Raw genomic sequence first — 14,386 nt, forward strand, 5'->3', positions numbered from 1 at the left:
GGTGACATAGGCACAGAAAACACAACAGAGAATTACGATGACATCAAACTTGGACAGGCACCTGATACTGTAGCAAGTATGCTTGAATGAAACCACCTTATTTCTGGAAAATGTAGTTCTACTTCATTAATCACACTACTGCCCAAATAGATATCTGCTATATGCAGTCAACTTGTAACATTAATAGTGTTACATAAGCAAAGCTGATCCTGCAAGTATCTTGCATCAACTATTTTTTTAAACTGTACCTTCTTTTGATTTTAATATTAGTCAGTTTTAAACACATTAATGACACACAATGACACTATGTGATGGCATGTCTACATTTTGATAGAGGATATGGTAGAGACCTATGATGATGCCAGAACTCTTGGACCAAAATCACATGTTACACCAGGTTGGTTTCTCTTAAAATGATCATGCAATTCTAAGCACAAGAATCAACAGATTTATAATGTCAGACTTGTTGCTCATTGGCATTAAAACTTGTTTACATGTGTTGGTGTAGCTCTCACTGCAGAGTACTATGATGATGTCATCTCCCCTGGGCAAGATTCTTTAGGTGGTACAGGTGAGAATACAATGGCGGTTTAGGTGGAGCCCATTATAACAGGTTTTTATTTCTCTTTACTTGCACATTCCAGCTGCACTGCTTATTAATAATAAAAGAGAGACTGGCCTTTCCGTATCATCTGACACATGATGTATTGTAGTGTAATGATAATGTTGATGTAAATTTTGAAGAATGTTCTGGGTATTTAGGGGATCACCAATAATTGATCAATACTAAATACAATACCAAACATTTATTTTGAAGCATTAAACTCCAATGCCTGTGGAGACTGAATAGGAAGAGTAATAAACCAGGAAAAGGTACAGGATGTGATCTAATAAACAGGTGTTTGAGAGCAGGGGAGTGGTTGAGGTTGAGTGTGATTGAAATTTGAGTGATCGGTGCTATGTGATTGATGCCTGGATATTGGCCAGGGCATGACATTACCCTCCCAACCCCTGAAGGGCCCATCAAAACCAAACAAACAAACAAAACAAAGTTAAAGTTATATACAATTACAAGATAAAAGATAAAGGCACACGAAAAGAAGAATGCTGTCGATTGGTAACTTCCTGGGCTAGTTTATGTTTCTGTATCATATGTAAGACTGTAGTCAACTAGAGAAATATTCTCACAGCTACCCAGCTTCATTAATATCTGTAGAGGTAGATACTCATAATTTAACATTTCAAACATGTCTCATGATTACTCTGTTCACCTCTGACAGAACATATCAACTCTGAATTACAGCATTCTGGTTATGAAGATGTTGCTGAAGAGCTTCTCTCAGGTAAGGGAGGTGGGTACAACCCGCAGAGAAATATTGAAAATTTTAGAGATTATAGTATTAATTAATCAGTCTGCTATAGATAACTGACTGGAAACATATCCTGATATTTCTTATCTCAGTATCAGATTCTCTTTAATACTGTTGCTCTGTTACCTTCAGTTCATCTGAAGGTGCTATAAATTATCTGTTGGCAATTAGTGAAATGATGCATGTTTACATTAATGACAGTATCCATCATGATGGATCCCATGTATAAACTTCAACATAGACAAGTTTACATTTCTCATTTTTGAATATACCACAGCTTCTACTTTGAGCCAGATGTGCTACGTTGTGGACTTGTCGAGTTTTGGAGATTGTTCTCATAAAGAATTCTCTTTGGGTGCAACATTTATTTTAAGTGATTTAAAAGAAATTCACTTTTTTTCTTTTGGTTACAGCAAAATCTGTCAATGAAGAAAAGACTGTATATTATGATGACGCCATCACCAGTAGTGGTCTGACAAGTAAATTTGTTTAATTCCTGACTTCAGCTTTTTCTGCAAGACTGTTACAACTTCTACCTTGTGCAGCTTTGTCTTGTAACATTGATAGTGTTACATATGCTATCAATTATTTTTCTTAAGCTATTTTTGTTGAATTTTACATTAATTTGCACTGTCAGTTTTAAACACATAAAATAACACTCAATGACACTGATGTCTGATGGCATTTATCTTACATTTTGATAGAGGATGTCATAGAGATCTATGATGATGCTGTTACTGTTGGACCAAACTCACATCTTACAACAGGTTGGTTTCTCTTAAAATGATAATGGAATTCTAAGCACAAGAATCAATAGATTTATAATGTCAGACTTGTTGCTCATTGGCATTAAAACTTGTTTACATGTGTTGGCGAGGCTCTCACTCCAGAGTACTCTGATGATGTCATCTCCCCTGGACAAGATTATTTAGGTGGTACAGGTGAGAATACAGTGGCGGTTTAGGTGGAGCCCATTATAACAGGTTTCTATTTCTCTTTACTTGCACATTCCAGCTGCACTGCTTATTATTAATACAAGAGAGACTGGCCTTTCCGTATCATCTGACACATAATGTAGTGTAATGATAATGTGTGCTGTGAGAATACTGACCAATCTAAAAAATTATAGACATGTGATCTGTGTGCTTTGAAGAATTACCAAATCTAAAAAGCATCAATAATGTATGTTTAAAAAAAAGTTTAACTGTATTATATAATCTGTTTAACACTTTGTTTTGTTACATTGCAAGGCATCCTGTATTTGGAACATACAGAAATATTAATTTGCAAAACTAAATTGGTATATTTACTCTTGTTCTTTTACTTGCAGACTATGATAACCTGTAAGACACAGAGGAAAGGCTTCAGTCAGAGAAAACCTCATGAATGAGAGTGCTTTTTCTCAGGAAATGACATTTGACTTCTTAAAACTCAAACAGTGTTTAGATCACAAATGGTTCAGTGTCTTGCTTTACCCTTTTGCCAGAACACATTTTTGAAAATCATTTTAAACATAAAAGCATCATAGAAATACAATATTAAGCCTTTTTATATACATATATTGCATGCATAATGTTGAATTTGGTAGCTTGAAATGGTTGATATGTTATTTGTTGCAAGGGCTCATTTATCAGTATTCAGTGCATGTGCTCTCTGGGAATCAAATCCATGACCATGGTGATATTAGCACCATGCTCATAAGATTATTATGGTTTAATACAGAGTTAGTCAGCATTTAGATTCTGTTTTGGCCTGGTATGGTTTTGTATAAAGATGCACACCTTACTCTGTATAGGCCTACAACAAAGTCATCAGTGTTAAAGGATTGATTCACTACTGAATCCTAGGAATATGCACAATATATACCTTGACCTGCCTTGACAACAGCCTTGTGAGTAAAAGCTTTGGAATTAATAAAGGATTATTACACAATTACGAATGGCTTTCATTTCTGTGCATTTTGTCCTGTGCTCATAAAGAACTCACATACTGTACAATATAGAAGTAGAATGTTTATGATTAAAACAACTAATGTTCCATTTAATGTCTGTTTTATTACTGGCCTCCCCATAAAGACAGCCAACTAATGACTGTTTCACATCCTTAAACTAGATGTCACTTTGTAACATAATTATTAATTAATAATATTGTACTTTCACAGTCAATGCTGTATTGTCCTAAACATACAACTTTTTAAATTATTTTTCAGCAAAATATGTCAGTGAACAAAAGAATGAGTATTATGATGATGCCATCACCAGTAGTGGTCTGATAAGTAAATTTGTTTAATTCGTCACTTCATTAAAATTAAAAGAGATGATTACAGAAATTACTGTATCAGATTGTTGTATTTGATTTAGGTGGCCTAGCGACAGAAAACACACCAGATGATCCATATATATCCACACATATATCCATATATGCATTCTACATTGTGTATATATACATATTATACATATACTGTACATACATTGTTATATATTTTTTTGGTTTTTTGTATATATATATTTCCTTGTGCACCCTGTTTCTTTCCATCTCCTCAGTTTGGACAGAGCTCTCACAAAACCATTTCACTGTGAGTTATACCATGTATGACTATATATGTGACAAATAAACCAAACTTGAAACTTGAGATGATTATGATGACATCACACCTGCACAGGCTCCTGAGAGTGTAGAAAGTATGTTTGAATATAACCACCTTGTTTCTGGAAAATACAGTACTACTAATAACTTAAATTACCCACACTACAGCCCAAATAGGCAACTTCTATCTGCAGCCAACTTTTGTATGACTAACTTTGTGCAACTTTGTCCTGAGAGTGTTACATATGCAAAGGTGATCCTGTCAGAATCTTGCATCAACAGTTTTGTTAAACTGTTCTTTCTTTTGATTTTAACATTATATTGCACTGTCAGTCTTTAACACATGAATGACATTCAATGACACTGATGTCTGATGGCATTTATCTTACATTTTGACAGAGGATGTGGTAGAGATCTATAATGATGCCATTACTCTTGAACCAAACTCAGATGTTACAATCTTGACGATAGCCTTGTGAGTAAAAACTTTGTAATGAATAAAATATTATTACACAATTATGAATGATTAAAACAACTAGTTTGTGATTAAAGTAACTAGTGTTACATTTCATGTCTGGTTTATTACATGCCTTCCCATAAACACAACCCTCTAATTACTGTTTCACATGTTTAAACTAGATGCTATTTCATTACAGAATTGTAATGATGTGCTGCTATATTGTTTCCATGGTCTACAACTGCAGCCCTAAACATGTTTGAAACGTCGTCTCAAAATAGTAGTATAGTTCCTTATTAGCTGAGATGATACTGACCTGAATTCCACAGGCATTGTAACATGAGCAACTATTTTGTTGTTCAACCCATCCACTAACATACAATTTATCCACTAGCATACACAACGAACACGCGTTTCTGTGTTCCTAAAATATAGTAAATTGTTGTGGCTATATTAATAATTCAGTCTCTTTTTCAAAAATACATATTTAGCTATACATTACAACTTAGTAAAGACAATTTTATTTACCTTGCTTCATGATGGGCAGTCCCCATTCAATCATTAGGTGCACAAATCCATTTTATTGCCAAATACCCAGTCACCATTTTGCATCCATTAATCAAACCTGTATAATCACGGGACAAACAATTTAGACCTCAGAGACTTATGTTGCTAAGCTACTTATCTCTTGAACAGCAAGGGCAAATGTCACTTCTAGGTGATGTACAGATACCATTCCCCTTTTACCTAAAACAAAATGTTCTTATGGTTGATTCAGATGCACCATGTTGTCCTCCATCTGAAGTAACAGCTTTGTAAATATCTACATATGTAGCTCTATAATCCATCATGTTTAACATTTTTCTTTCTTTCTTTTTAATGTTTAGAGGGAATTTGCATTAAAATAAATACAAAAGCACACTGATATATTGGAATTAATAAAAGCATATTTCACACAGTCTGTGCGGATTTCATTGTCCAATGTATCAGATCAGTGAATAGTTAAATGAGGCAGGGCCCATACAGCTCTACTGTAAACAGTTACATTTAGAACTGTGCATATGCATGTACATGTAAAGACTTTTGTATGTTGCTGTTGTCATTTTAGTTGCTAACTTACTGATCATCAAACATGCAATCTAAACATTTAACCTAGACAGATAAATTGTACTAAAGTGGCCTTTTTAGTATCAGCACCTTTGCTGCTATTGTAAATTGTGCTATAAAACATTGGTGTGAATCATCAAAATGCTGCATGTTTATTCACAAATAGACAAATATTCTTCATCAGATAAGCCCACAGAAAGAACACACAGATCAGGGACACTGTCCTAACACTCTAATTATTGCCATTATTGCCAGCAATGGGTATTCATGTAACGTGTGAACACATTCTCGCCATACGCATATTTACAGGGTTTTTCTACCTACTTATTCCAACTACCTTCACCTAATAACGCATTGTAATAACACTGTGTAATAAGACATTTTAATAACAATGTAATCATGTAATAACACATTGTAATTACATATAGCAATAACAATGTAATAACACAATGTAATAACTTTTTATTAACACCATGTAATAACAATGAGAATAATAAAGTAAATGAGAGGACAAAACAAATACAAATATGTCGTCTAGAACAATTTTAATTTGATTTATTGTCTACATTCATTGTAGCAAATATAATTACAGTTAACTTCTAATAGTGGCTACACACAAGAATGATGCATTGTAATAACAAGCTAATAACACTGTAATAATTTAATAGCACCATGTAATGCATTTACATGTCATAACAACACATTGTAATATCAGTGTAATAACACATTGTAATAACACTAATAGTGTTTGCTTGATACTGACCTATCTATTCTCAAATGTGGATATGTATTTAACCATAGAATGAATAAAATTCTGAAAGTTTTCATAAGGAAATGTGCCTATATCCACAGAAAGCTTGTACAATACTAAAAATAATTAAAATGATGACAACGCACATTTCATACACAGTTTCAAGTTGTTACAATTCACAAGGATTTACAGTTCATGTAAACATAGTACTGAGCCTATAGTACATTGGTAATTTACACTTACACTTATGTATATCCGTTAGTGCTGCATGTTCCTCATGACTAAAATATTATTACACACACTGTTCTTCAGAAGATGGTGTAACTACTTCGAGTTAGAATTCCTGTATGTGCAATTCATTCTAATAATAACACTGATAATAAAAACTGCTGTAATATTGTTTAACCCCCCGCACCCCCACCCACACACACATACAGACACACTACAATTAAGTAGTATAACTAGGCCTATTTATAACAATAATAACAATTTATTGTAGGCATAGTACACATAATAAGGTTAATGAGAGGACAAGGAAATGATGCTGCAGTTCCCTTGCAAGGGTGTGAATTAAATCTCTTCTTATCTCTGTGGACCCCTTATATGCCTTGTACAAAAAGTGTGCATTCATTGCTGCCAGGCCAAGCATATTATAGAACAACTGCAACTGTTCACTTGCATGTTCCTTTGTATATGTACATGCCTTCTGGTCTATAATATCAACTCCATGCTGTAAAGAATTCAGAGAAGTGCATGTTATATTTTTAAGAAATTGTTTTATGAAATGTAAGTCAATAATGCAACATTATTTATATACGCATTACCTTTTGCTATCATGTTTGGTTTTGGTTTGTGCCCATCAGCAGTCTGCATGTGCTGGTGCATTGGACAGTGGACCTTGTTAGGAAACAGCTCCCCATCGACAGTAATATGTTCTCCTGGCATGTAACACATATTACACTTACATACAAAACATTGCCAAATGTAATGTTGCAGCAAATCTATCAGTCTTCACATATTCCACACAGGTGTCATCAAAAGACAACTGCCACAGTCTGCTGAGATTCTATGCTGTATGAAGAGAAGTGAAAAAATAGCAGATACATTTATTACAAAATTACATTTTGTACATTTTGCCACAAGCTGTCAAGTGTGGGATGGTTAGTGAAATCCCAAAAAATGATCACTGAGTACCTCTGCTTTGTGTCAGTTGACCTACATAATGAACAGCGAATATTTTCTGGCATGGGACTCAAATTATTAAATTTATGAAAACTAGTTGCAATATATACTTTTCTGTGAGGTTCACACATCACACGAACTGTGAAATCAGTTCACTCTCCTTATATGTGCATTATTAATTAGTAATAAGAAAGTAAAATGTGGTTAGATATCAATTATATTCTAAGAAAAAAAAAGGCAAGCTAGCTACGTAGCTATAAACTACAAACAGTAGAAAAATAAATGCAGCAGCTGAACTGAATTCATGGTGAGCAGGAAGGCATGCCCTATATTGTGGCATATTTTCAAGATTATAAAGGTTTTGAGATTATAAAAATGTTTATTATTGATTTTAAAAACTGATATTTCTTTTGACCATATAGAGGTGCAGTTGTTAGCCGTGCAACGAAGGATATCTAGCTACATAGCCAGCCAGTCTGACTAATTGGTCACCTAATTGCAATGTAAATATAATGAAAAGTAAAATGTCTAGTAAGTGACCTTGGGCAAGAGCTTGGAATATTCCCAGAAACTGTACTAATCACAAAGTGATTACCAAATTCAGTGTGATACTTGTGTCTTATGTTATATACACAATGTTTAGCCGATATGAAAAACCTTATGTAGCTTAAAAATAACACAAGAACTAAGATAGGACAAAGACCCAGAGCAACGAAAAAGCTGTTTGTAAGAATTTCTGCATGCTGAATTCAAATATGTCTTTAGAATTTCTCTATTAACCTTTTGTTGTTGTTGTTGTTGTTGTTGTTGTTCTTGTTGTTGTTGTTCTCATTCCATTATATTTGCATCTACATGTATGGCATTTAGCAGAAATCTACCAAAGTGCTTTTACATTTACATTTACATTAGCAGACGCTCTTATCCAGAGCGATTTACAAAAATGCTTTGTCATTTACTCATACAATATATCCTAGTACAGTACAGTAGGTTAGAATCAAACATACCAATGAACTAGAATATGAATGAATGAATGCTGATACCTAGAAGTGCAAAATACATAAGGTCTATCTTAAACAATGATAAGTACTATAAACAATAAGTGCTAGAGTTTGTTAAACAACATAAACAATGTCCTACAATAAGTACTAAATTAGTCAGTCAATAACGGAGCAGTGTCAGTTGTCCTTTAAATATTCTGCAAATAGATGGGTCTTCAGTCTGCGTTTGAAGACTGCAAGGGACTCTGCTGTCCGGACAGCAAGTGGGAGTTCGTTCCACGATCTTGGAGCCAGGACAGAAAATAATCTCGATGCTTGTCGTCCATGAGACCTGAAGCAAGGTATTTCAAGCCGAGCCGTACATGAGGTTTAAAGTACTCAAGGTACAGATCGGGCTTTGACCATTGACCTCATATATGAAGGGGTTGGTCCATTTTTGGCTTTTTAGGTAAGCATCAAGGTTTTAAATCTGATGCGTGCAGCTACAGGGAACCAATGAAGGGGGCGCAGCAGTGGAGTTACGTGTGAACTTCGGAAGATTGAAGACCAGTCGTGCTGCTGCATTCTTGACAAGTTGTACAGGTTTGATGGCTCTTAGAGAAAGACCAGCAAGTAGCAAGTAGTCTAGCTTTGAGGTCACAAGAGACTGCACAAGCACCTGGGTATCTTCATGCAAAAGAAAGGGTCGAATATTACAAAGAAGGAATCTACAAGACTGGGTTAGATTAGAAACATGAGTTGAGAACAACAACTGGTTGTCCAAAGTTACGCCAAGGCTCCTGGCAGTTTCGGATGGTGATACCAGGGAGTTCTCAAAGGAATCACTGAGGTCATTGTAAGGGTTGGGAGTACCTGGGATGAACAGAAGCTTGGTTTCACTGGGGTTGAGCTTCAAGTGGTGGGCTGTCATCCATGACGCGATGTCAGTCAAGCATGCCGAGATACATCTGGAGACCTCCGTGTCAGAGGGTGGAAAAGCAAGAAATAATTGGGTGTCATCAGCATAGCAGTGGTAGGAGAAGATATTACATCACCAAGAGAATGAGTATACAAAGAGAAGAGAAGGGGGCCTAATACTGAGCCTTGTGGAACCCCAGTGGAGAGACTACACCGTTTGGATGTGGATGCGATAGAAAGGGTCAAATCCTTTGTATGTTGCAAAGGAGGAATCTGCAAGACCGGGTTAGATTAGAAACATGAGTTGAGAATGACAACTGATTGTCCAAAGTTACGCCCAGGCTACAGGCAGCTTCGGATGGTGATACCAGGGAGTACCAGGTGGGCTGTCATCCATGATGCAATGTCAGTCAAGCATGCCGAGATACGTCTGGAGACCTGCATGTCAGTGGGTGGAAAGAAAGAAATAATATTGTAAATTAAAACAGCTGAGAAATTGTAGCAAAAATCATTTAATGCTGTAAACTGACAAACTTTATATTACAGCAATGGCAATGTGCAAAGTTTGCAATGACAGTTTGTGACCTCAGTTCCCTAAGCGAGCCCTGTCTGACTCCACTCCCTCCTGTTGCAAGTATTGTTCAAGATTTGTTTAATAATGACAACAGGTTGTCACCAACAAAAGTCAGTCAACAAAAATGAAGAGGAGTTATCCTTCTGGCAGTGAAAAGAGAAAGAAGAAAAAAAGAGGATGAGGAGAAAAAAACATTACTAGTGAGTGGGGCAGATAATACCAATTAAATATAATGATTAATAACTAATTCCTGCAAGTCTAGCCTTAAATGTGTGGGAGACACACTTGAATAACATAACATCCACTAGAATTACATTATTTCATTTGTTTACCTTGACATTTAATATTAGCTAACCTAGCTTGCAAAGCATCCTAGTGTGTCCAGCTCAGTTTTCCATGATATGAGTCAGAGTCAGTATACAGGCAGTTGACTCAATAGTGTAGCTAGCCTATCAGGCTGTCAGAACGTAGACGCTAGTAGTTACAGTATTAAAACTTCATAACCAGTCAACTTGTTCTTGTTCTAGAGTAGGTAATGTTTTACCTGTAGTTTTATAGAACACAGGTAATGGAGTGATTTGGAGGGGGGAATTAAATCAATTGAAGATTCATTTTTCTCCAGCTAACTGATGAAAGCTGTGTCTGACTAAGCTAAATGTCAAGCTATAAATGCGAATTTATTAAATTTAGAGGGAAAGAACCTTGTAAAAGTGTATACTGAATTATTGAGGTGTATTGTTATACATTATTGTGCTATATGTGCAGTGTGGTTTGTGTATTTTATTGTATCTGTCGTGGTTTTAATATAATGAACACTATATAGTTTCATTAAAATGCTATTTTATTTATATTCTGAAAATAATAGTACTTTTGCAATTTCTTGCTGGTGTCAGATTATTTAAAAGATAATGGTGATGAACACTGGTTGGAGGGGCCTCTATTAATTTTGCTTAGGGCCCCAATAGATGCTAGAATCGCCACGGCATAGGAATCTGAATCCATACATCGGGGATAAAAGCTGGCGTTAAACAGCAAACGTTGTGACAAGCTGTGACGTCTTTCTCGCCTCACCGCAAAACTGCTGGTGTGAAATATTTAATGTGCAGACGTGATTCAAAAACAAGACAAGAGTAATCGAACACACTGCTTTCTCTACTATGTTGGTTTACCGTAGTGAACAAAGAAATCGATAAATAAATTGCTTTTATGTTGCCCATTTATTCACTTATGTATTTATGGTTTTGTTTATGGATTGATTTAGATTTTTTTTTATTTCATTCTCCATAAGAACTGTTGAAAATGATATTTAATGAAACCTATCTAAATACTTTATAGCTAAACCGAGCATGCTTGACAGTAAAAAGGGAACACATCCGCCAAGATTGCGTGTTGTGATTTCTAAAATGATGGATAAGTTTTCCCGCTAAAAATGCGCATAGGCCACAGTAATAAACAATTATTAAAACGTGTTAACTCAGTTACAAGACTAGGCTTCTTCTTTGAAAAAATAAAACTGATCATGCAGTGATCTCTCCTCAGCAGTCTTCTACGAGTGCAGTGTGGCAGATGATATTTTCTTTCTCCGACATAGTATATATAAACAGTTCCGTAGTCAAGGCCATTAGACCGACTTCGACTCAAGACCGAAACGACACCGCGATCAGTCCGATATTTTTGCATAATATAAAAATAAAAGGTTTTTAAAAGTAGTTCCATTTACATTAGTTATACGGTATATATACTATATCAAATTTGTATATATTATATATTGTATGTTAAGTGTGACAATATGTAATATATAAATAGTCAAATATTATATTTTCAGTCCAACTGTATTGAAACTTATGGAGGCAAATGATACAATTAAGACATTTCTGTCCCTACTGTACTTTTCTAAAAGTTATTCAGAAGTCAGAACCTAAAGTCAACTCAATTTAGCTCATCTTAATTTAATCCAAACAAAGAGGTTCATATGCTCATGTGTATTATTAAATGAAAACAAGAGTAATATGAATGAATAAACATTAAAAAAAAACAGAAAAAAATCAAGCTGTTATGGAAAGGATCAATTACATGCATTCTGTTATGTAAAATTCTACTTGTCTTGATAAAGTGGAAGATTGAGCAATATCATCATAGATATAATAATAATGATAATAAATAAACCCTACAAATGTATAAAATATATAATAAAACTTTGCAGCTTACTACTACCAACACCACCAACACCATCACTACTACTACTACTACTACTACTACTAATAATAATAATAATAATAATAATAATAATAATAATATTACTACTATTACTACTACTACTACTACTACTACTACTACTACTACTACTACTAATAATAATAATAATAATAATAATAATAATAATAATAATTTTACAAAGCTGCCATCTATGTTTGTTGAGGACACATAACCATGCACCAGCAAGCAAATATGAACACTATCACTTATGTTACATGAAATGAAACAGCCTGTTAATCTTTGAGAAGGCAGACTGTCTTAGTCTGTTAATAATGTTGTTCACTATCAGATAATATTAAACCTTGAAAGAGATTAACACAAGACAAGATTAGATATTTCCCTGGTCTAGTATGTTTCCCAAACTCCATTTGCCTCAGTACTTTTTTATCTCCATTTCATCTAATATTGTTTCTTTTAAAGACTTTTTTCATCATTTAGCATTTGTTTTTTAATAAATGAATAAATAAGATAGTAGGCAAAAAGATTTTAGGAAGTGTGATGTTTAAAATGTGATATGTTTCTTACAATTAAACAAAGTTTTACAGTGAACCACTGAAAAAAAAAATTACATTTCAGAATGAGAATTAGCACAGTTTACCTGAGCAGATCATTCCAGCATCTTTATTATGATTACTTTCAAGTCGTCTCAAAATTTTAGGAGCTCCACATGTTTTCCACATAGGCTCTGATCCAGTACACATCCTTTGAATCCTCCAGATTGGTCCTGATCCTGGTCCAAAGTAAGCATTACCCAGTACATCTACAGCCTCCCCACAGCCCATATCTCTACACACCACTGCAGCATTTTTCATATCCCAGTGAGCATCACACACTGTTCCCCACTGTCCTCTAGAAAAAATCTCCACTCTCCCAGCACATGCGCTACCACCATCCACCAGTCTCACACTGTCTGCATACCAAATAGAAGATACCAGAGATATAAAGAAAGAGACAGAGACATATATAGAGAAAAAGAGAGATAAAAAGCCCATATTAACTGCACATGAGTTATGTATGGCTATCTATGTCTGCCTGTCTATTCTGTCCCTTCTTTTATGTTTAGATGTAAAAATGTAAAAATGTCAAGGAATAACTAACTTACAATAGTGTTAAGATATAAGCAAACACATTATTATTATTACTAATAATAATAATAATAATATGATTATGTGCTCAAATGTGTTTTGACATGAGTACTTACCAGCAGTAGTGAGTGTGACTGTGGTCATCAGAAGAATTAAAGTCAGACAGCTGTCCATCTCCCTCTGCCCTGCACAGAGAGAGAGAGAGAGAGAGAGAGAGAGAGAGAGAGAGAGTGTGTCTCTAACAGCCATCAATCACAAACACTATTAATTAGTATAATCATCAAACGTCTTCAGTGACAAATCAAAAAGGTATTTTTTTATTTCTCCATATATATCAAAAGAACGTCAGGGCTGGTGAACAGAACTCCACCTCCCGTAGAAATGAGTTAAAACATATCAAGATCATTTTTTAAATTTTTGACCTGACTCACGGATCAAAGGAAACGTGAAACTTCCATCATATTAGCCCCAACCAAAAGAGTCCAGAATGATAGACAATGGTGTAATCATGCTGTAGAGAGTGGGATTTAAAAATAGTTCAACTTTTAGGAAAAAAAAAGCCTCATGGCAAACGCCACTCAGAATTTTGTAGGCAGCCATCAAATTATTGAAAGCTGAATTTACTTTATAAACTTTTTTTTCTGAATCTGTGAGTTAGCGATAAAGTGAATAATGTAAGCGTATCGTCTTTCACTTGTAGGCTTGTCCCAGTGTCAAATGAATATTGAAAGCACTCAGCCCACCCTACACGTGGAAAGCGGTCATTACTATCGCTGTACTATTGGGAATTTGTTATTCGCTTGATTCAGTGTAGTATGTTCTTTCGATAAATTCTCAGTAAAATAAAAATACTCCCATCGTTCTCCCGCGTAATTGCTTTCAAGAGAAAAAGTTCGGAAACGCTGATAACTGACGCTTTCCAGAAGCGAATCATTAAGGAGACGTCTAAAAAGTGCAAAGCAGAAGGTTTCGTAAGCTGTTTTTACATATACTATAAAATAGTTAAAACACAAATACTGAGCCTAGTAAAGAGAGAAACACCGTTTATACCACTACAGTTCAATTTTTCTAAAAGACCTCATTATTGAATTTTTAGTTTAGTCTGTACCATGTCTGTTACACA

The 14,386-nt window shown here is 34.8% G+C and overlaps 2 long non-coding RNA genes and 1 pseudogene across 2 annotated transcripts; 2 read left to right on the forward strand and 1 right to left on the reverse strand.

The window, feature by feature from the left end:
- LOC145659847 (antigen WC1.1-like) overlaps positions 1-13,437 on the reverse strand; it is a 43,650-nt pseudogene extending 30,213 nt beyond the window's left edge.
- Positions 23-571, forward strand: LOC145659896 (uncharacterized). The gene is made up of 3 exons (XR_014126052.1): positions 23-76; positions 335-397; positions 509-571. It is a non-coding gene; the product is annotated as an uncharacterized LOC145659896 (long non-coding RNA).
- LOC145659897 (uncharacterized) lies at positions 1,164-2,139 on the forward strand. Its single transcript, XR_014126053.1, has 3 exons — positions 1,164-1,343; positions 1,784-1,849; positions 2,075-2,139. It is a non-coding gene; the product is annotated as an uncharacterized LOC145659897 (long non-coding RNA).
- Positions 13,438-14,386: the final 949 nt, after the last annotated feature.

This window comes from Electrophorus electricus, chromosome 11 (genome assembly GCF_041902795.1).
Source record: "Electrophorus electricus isolate QZ-2024a chromosome 11, ASM4190279v1, whole genome shotgun sequence".
NCBI classification, from domain to species: domain Eukaryota; kingdom Metazoa; phylum Chordata; class Actinopteri; order Gymnotiformes; family Gymnotidae; genus Electrophorus; species Electrophorus electricus.